Here is a 7049-nt window from a genome sequence, read left to right on the forward strand (position 1 = left end):
TTTGAATGTGATGAAAAAAGTTTGCTTGAGATGTAAAAAGGACTTTTGGGTGCTAGATTGTTGTCTTGATGTGACGTATAGTCTCGAGTTGAGTATGGTGAAAGGTTTTTCATGTTTGTTTAATTATGGAACGAAGTATATTTTCATGTCTTGTGGTGACTCAGGAAGATTAAGTGATGGCGTAGTAATCGCGGCTGCGAAAGGGTATAGCAAGATGCCAATTTGAGGCTAAGCAGGTGGGTTATCTCCCGCGGAGTAATCTACGGAGGTATGATCCTTATAATATTGTGTGGAGAGTTTCCTTTCTACTAGCGTAGTATATGTGTTGAGATTTGAATTTGAATTTGGTTGAGAAAGTTGACCTGATCGTCATGTGGATGTATGCGGGCTTAGTAGATGATTTGAGGTACTATATGGTTTATGTTATATGAGCTTATGAAGGATTTAGTTGAATCGCCCTGCTGTATTATGGCAGTAATTGAGTATGGGTATGGCGAGTTATCAGATGTTCTATTCTATGGCATTGAGTTATGTAGGAGAGTCTACTATCGACAATTTGATTGCATGTTTACGTGTTGCATTGGTTTTGATCTGAGGAATACTTGTGGATCGGTTATGACTTGCAGAGGTTGAGATCGAGGATGACTCGAGTAAAGAAATTTCTAGATACGGGATGTGTTACACTTTATGGGTATATAGGAATCATGGGATGTTTGAGTAGTTATTCGTGAAGGATGTATTGCGTGTGGAGTAGGAAATTTCTCAGTTGATTAAAGGTGTGAATTACTTCTTTGGGTGTTGTTGTGCTAATGGGGCATAGGCCGTTTAGCCCATTTGGGCGACGCAATTGAGATTTGAGCAGAATGGATGACTATCGAGAAGGATCTAATGGATTCAAGAATTATATATAGCAATTGAGAATTTTTCCGGATTTGTATATGGCTAGGATATGAGATTTACATTGGATGGTGTCGAGACTCACGGTATTTCTATATCATTATGGATTTTACATTTCGGTATCAAAAAGATGGAGGAAACGACTTCAGATTCACAGAAGATCTCTTCACAGTAGGTATCTCGGTTGCGGTACGTTTGGGGGTCTTAAAAGGGAATACAACGGCTAATGGGCCTTAGGGAGGTTTGGTTTTATGCTAGGATCTCTTGTGGGGAGCTTTGGGTAAGGATTATGGTATTCTAACAAGGAGAAGTGTCAGCTTTAGGGCAATTCAGAAGGAACTCGGAGAAATAGGACAACATGGTAGTTGGTTGGATCAATATGGTAATAGATATGATTGGTTCTTTGGGTACTTATGATGTGGTGAAGCTCTACAGGTGTTTTGGTTTCACTACTCTTGGGTTTGGTAACCTACGTGGCTTGGTTGAGTTATAAAGACTCAATTCTGACGGTTTGATTATGGGCAAATGGGTTTCGAATAGTTCTCGATGGTTTCTATCAGGGATTGGGATGGATATTTCCTACTGGCGTGAAGAACATGTTGGGTATTGTGATTTTCTCCTGGATGAAATCAAATGGAAGGTTTCTGACTGATCGGGTATGTATTCGGCTTGTGACTTAGAGTTGATTATGAGATTCTCGTACGTTTCATATGATGACATGATAGATGCGATGTGTTGTGTATGATTGAGTTTTTTCATGTGCAAGGTCACGGTTCATATTTGGAGCGAAGGTCATGAATTTTGGACAACATGGATAGTTTCATATATATAGATGAATGTTATAACTGCTTGGTAATTCCTGAGAAGGGTGCGCATTTCAAAAGGTGCACTGAGTGTTGATTTACCGATGCTTCGTTGGTATTGCAGTACTCGCCTGGTTGATTGACTGCTGATATTCAAATTTTGCTATGTGGCACGGAAGCACTATGGAAGTATTCCTCGTGGGATGATCGTGTTTGGGAGATATGTTAGAAATTCGGGCGGTGGAGTTGGGAGCATATATGGTGATTCATGTGTTCGTGAATTTGGAGACTATGAGTTCTCAGAAGCAGATTGTTTCGTGGTTGTGGACTGTGAAATTGTGGCCAAAGCTAGCCAGATGATAGTATGTGTTATGATTCAGTCATTGTAGACTTTCGGAGGGTTATTTATCTATTTGTGGGTGACCAGAGTTGATTTGGGGTCCATTGGTAGTCCCAATGAGGATGTGTATTCTACACCGGGTCGGATTAGTTGACTATATACTGCTATTGTTGAGGGATGTTCCATTCGGTTAGAGTTGAGCTTATTCATGTTCTGATATGTTCTATGAGTTACCCTTCTATGCCACGAGGGGATATGATTTGTTGGTTATATGCACACATGGTGCGATTCTATTTGGATCTTGTAGCGGGATTTGAGAGAGATGGTTATTGGGGTGTTGAATAGTTGATTGCGCCTTGGTTATGTTCTCTCTGGACTGTGGTATATTGTGCTATTTGCGTCTCCATGGTTATGGTCATACACTTTGGGTATTTGATGTTGAATTGCGTGTAGTTGTCTATTTTGAGCATAGTGGCTTAAGGTATTCCATATGGACCCGTGTCTGGATGGGGTCACGCATTGTAGCTGGGTTATATCGGGATATGATCCTTTGTGTTAGATTCTCGTGTCTTGGTTCTACTATGTAAGATGGGTTTGTAACATTGCGGTTGTAGTGGTACTTGTTGAGCTTGAAGGATGGTTCTCTCGTTGGAGTCATTTTCTATGTTTGAGTATATTTGAATTGTTGCGTATTAGTGCACGGATTGCACAATTTGTAGCTCTGGGTAGTATTGGTATGGCATGTCGGTAGAGTAGCTTGTATTTGATAAGATGAGGTCGTTGGACCTAGAATGGGTGCTATCGGATCTGATTGCGGTATATTTGGAAGGATAATGTTACTGATCGACTTAGAAATTAGATATAGTTCTTGTCAAAGGAGGGGGAGCTCCATGACTTGTTGATCTGATAAGTGGTTTTGAGTTTCTGCGTGTTTCTTTCATCATTGGCAGTGTACGAAAGTTTTAGAACGGGGTTTTGTTTGATGTGAGGTTTTTTATTAATATCGGGTTTGTTTCGAGCAGTTATTGTGCTCAGAAATTATTGCTATGAGTATTTGAGTTGTGTGGTATATCATGTGATTGCATCTTGGTCTATGGTTATGGCTTGATACAGCTTGTTCAGACTTATACAGTGTGTGTAGGGAATTCCGAATGTTGGAAATTGGGATCCAAGGTTTATGGGCTAAGGTTGGATTAAGGATCTTCAGTTTGGTTGTGTCGTCAGGCTTATATGAATTAGGGTGATGTGGGATCACCCTCGGGTATGTGCGTGGTAAGGTTACACGACAATTTGATGGCTTTGGAACGACTCATGGCACGTTCGAGGACGAACATATATTTAAGTGGAGAAGGATGTAACGACACGACCACTCGTTTTGAGCATTTTTACTTCGCTCGGTAGTTTGAATTCATGAGTAGCTCTGTATGATGTATTATGACTTATATGAATCGTCGGTTTTGGTTTTCAGGTTATTCGAAATCGATTTGGAAGAATGAATTTCATGATTTAAGCTTTAAGTTGGAAGAGTTGACCAAGTTTGACTTTTGTAAAATTGACCCTGGAACGAAGTCTTGAGGGCTCTGTTTGGTCCGAATGGTGATTTTGGACTTGGGCATATGTCCAGATTTGCATTTTGGATATTTCTAGAGGACTCGGTGCTAATTGGCGAAAGTTGAAAATTTGAAGGTTTGAAAAGTTCATAAGTTTGACCGGGAGTTGACTTTGTGGATATCGGATTCGAATTGTGGTTCCGGGAATTAGAATAGCTTCGTTATGTTATTTGGTACTTGTGTGCAAAATTTGAGTTCATTCCGAGTTGATCTGATATGTTTCGGCACGAGTTTTGGAGTTGTGCAAAATTCGTCATTTCGATGTTCTTATGTGTGATTTGAGGCCTTGAGTAGGTCCATGTTATGTTATGTTATGGGACTTGTTGGTATATTCAGACGGGGTCCCGAGTGGCTCAGACGAGTTTCGGACGAGGTTCGGTTCGCTTGGATCATTTTTGGCTAGGCTGACGTGGCTGGGCTTCTGGTGTGACCGCACCTGCGGAGCTATGGGCGCAGGTGCAGAGCCGCAAAAGAGGCAGTGGAAATGAAGATGCGGGAATCCTGCTGGGAGTAGGAGCCGCAGAAGCGGAGGTTTCTTCGCATCTGCGAAGGCGCAGGTGCGGAGAGTTTGGGCGCAAAAGCAGGGTCTTGCACAGGAGCGAAGAGGAGCTCGCACCTGCGATGTCGCAGAAGCGGATACTGTTCCGTAGGTGCGAGGGTTCGACTGGTTAGTTGTAACGACCCAATCGGTCATTTTAACTTTTAGAACCCCGTTCCCTAAAATAAAACTCCTCGTATGTACTTTTAATGATTTATGACTTGCGGGGATGGTTGGTTCGGGACATGGAAGTGTTCGGGTTGAAATCGAAACACTTGGTTCCTTAAGTTTGCTTTAAAGTGCTAAGTTTGACTTTGGTCAACATTTTGAGAAAACGACCCCGGAATCGGGATTTGACGGTTCCAGTAGCTCCGTATGGTGATTTTGGACTTAGAAGCGTGTTCGGAATTTTATTTGGAAGTCCGTAGAGGTTCGAAATGACTAAAACAAGAATTTAAGCTTGGAAATTTGACCTTGGAGTTGACGTTTTGATATTGGGGTCAGAATCTAGTTCTGAAAATTTTCATAGCTCTGTTATGTCATTTATGACTTGTGTGCAAAATTTGAGGTCAATCGGACTTGATTTGATAGGTTTCGGTACCGAATGTAGAAGTTGAAAATCTTAAGTTTCATTAAGCTTAAATTGGAATATGATTCGTGATTTTAGCATTGTTTGGTATGATTTGAGGGTTCGACTAAGTTCGTATGATATTTTGGGACTTGTTGGTATATTTGGTTGAGGTCCCGAGGGACTCGAGTGAGTTTCGGACAGCTAACAGATCACTTTTGTCCTTTGGGAGACTGCTGATAGCTGCTGGCATTTTTCTTCTGATTTATACGCGATTGCGAAAGTTTGTCTCCGATTGCGTAGAGTAATTTGGGCAGAGGCGACTTTGTTCTACGCGATCGCGTGAATGGGGTTGCGATCGCGTAGGCTTAATTTGAGCCGCTGGAAATTTGTTCTATGCGATCACGTGGGCACGTCCGCGATCACGTAGGTTGGGCCAGTCTGTGCATCGCGATCGCGTGGCGTTGTTTGCGATCGCGTAGGGGAAACTGGGGAGGAGCTGGGCCACTGTAGCGACCCGACTTGTCGTTTTAAGAATTTACGCCATGTTCAGTGACTTAAGGTTTCGAGCAGCCTCGCAATATGTATTATGACCCCGCGTGTGTGGTCGAGTTTGATTTATGGATGATTTAGAGTGATTTGGGACACTTAGTCCCTAAGACGAAAGCTTAAGTTTTAGGATTTTGACCGTAGTCGAAACTGTGTGAAGACGACTTCGGAATGGAGTTCTGACCGTTCCGTTAGCTCCGTTGGGTGATCTTGGACTTAGGAGCGTGTCCGAACTGTGAATCTGAGGTCTGCAACCAATTTAGGCTTGACATGGCGAAAGTCAAAATTTTGGAAAATTTGATCGGGAGGTTGACTTTTTTATATTGGATTCGGAATGCGATTCCGAGAGTTGGAACAACTCCGTTATGTTATTTGGGACTTGCCTGCAAAATTTAAAGTCATTCCGGGTTAGTTTGATAGGTTTCGGAACGAGTTTTAGAAGTTGGAAGTTTTTGAAGTTCATAAGTTCGATTTGTGGTGCGATTTGTATTTTCAACGTAATTTGAAGTGATTTGAAACCTTGAGTGAGTCCGTGATATGTTATGGGACTGGTTGGCATGATTGGACAGGGTCCCGACGGGCTCGGGTGTGTTTCGGAGTGGTTTCGGACCAAATTGGAGTTGTTTGGACTGCTGTTGCTGAAGTCTGGTTTCCTTTTTCGCGAACACGAAGGGAGTCCCGCGTTCGCGAAGAGGAGTTTGGGGGCTGATGATTTGTCCTTCGCGAACGCGAAGCTGTGAACGCGAACGCGAAGAAGGAGCAGGGCAAGCCTCCGTGAATGCGGCCCAGGCAACGCGAACGCGAAGAAGAAAAGGAAGATAGGGGCGTGGGGTCGTTTGTTCATCGCGAACGCGAAGCTTGGAACGTGAACGTGAAGGAGTTGGTCAGCTGGTCATCGCGAACGCGATGAGGACTTCACAAACGCGAAGAGGAGATGATTGGGAAGAAGCAGTTGGCCTTCGCGATCGTGACGCTTGACACGCGAACGCGAAGAAGGATTTGAGGCAGCTGGATTTTGGCCTTCGCGAACGCGAAGGAATGGTCGCGAACGCGAAGAAGGTGTATCTGGGCAGAATTAAAAGTCCCAAAAATGGGGGTTTGAGTTCATAACTCAAAATCTAATTTGGAGCTCGGTAGAAGGCGATTTTTGGAGAGATTCTTGCGTGGGTGTTTAGGGTAAGTGATTCTCATCCAGTTTTGATTAATTTCCATGATTATGTCTTTAAATCCATCATTTAATTTGGATTTAATGGAGGAAAAATCAAGATTTTTGTAAAATCTTCCAAAAATAAAAATTTAAGATTTGGAAGTCGAGTTGTTATTGGAATTCGATAAAATTGGTATGGTTGAACTCGTATCGGAATGGGTGTTCGGATTTCATGAAAATTATGTCGGGTTCCGAGAGGCGGGTCCCGCATTGACTTTTGTTGACTTTTTGTAATAAATTTTTAAGTCGACGTATTATTATCCGAAATTGTTTCCAGTGAATTTTAATGAAGTTACATTATTAATTTGGATAGATTTGAATGGCCCGGAGGTCAATTCAAGCAAGAAGGCGATTTTGGAATATCGGCATACTTCAAAGAGGTAAGTGCCTTGCTTAACCTCGAGTGGGGGAAATTTCCCTTAGGCATTGAGTCTTATGTGCAACTTGGGTAATTGAAAACCATGTACGCAAGGTGACGAGTACGTACTTGGTTTATATGTGCAAATTTTATTGGGTTAAAGTCTTGAGCATATTGTG

This window comes from Nicotiana tabacum, chromosome 18 (genome assembly GCF_000715075.1).
Source record: "Nicotiana tabacum cultivar K326 chromosome 18, ASM71507v2, whole genome shotgun sequence".
NCBI classification, from domain to species: domain Eukaryota; kingdom Viridiplantae; phylum Streptophyta; class Magnoliopsida; order Solanales; family Solanaceae; genus Nicotiana; species Nicotiana tabacum.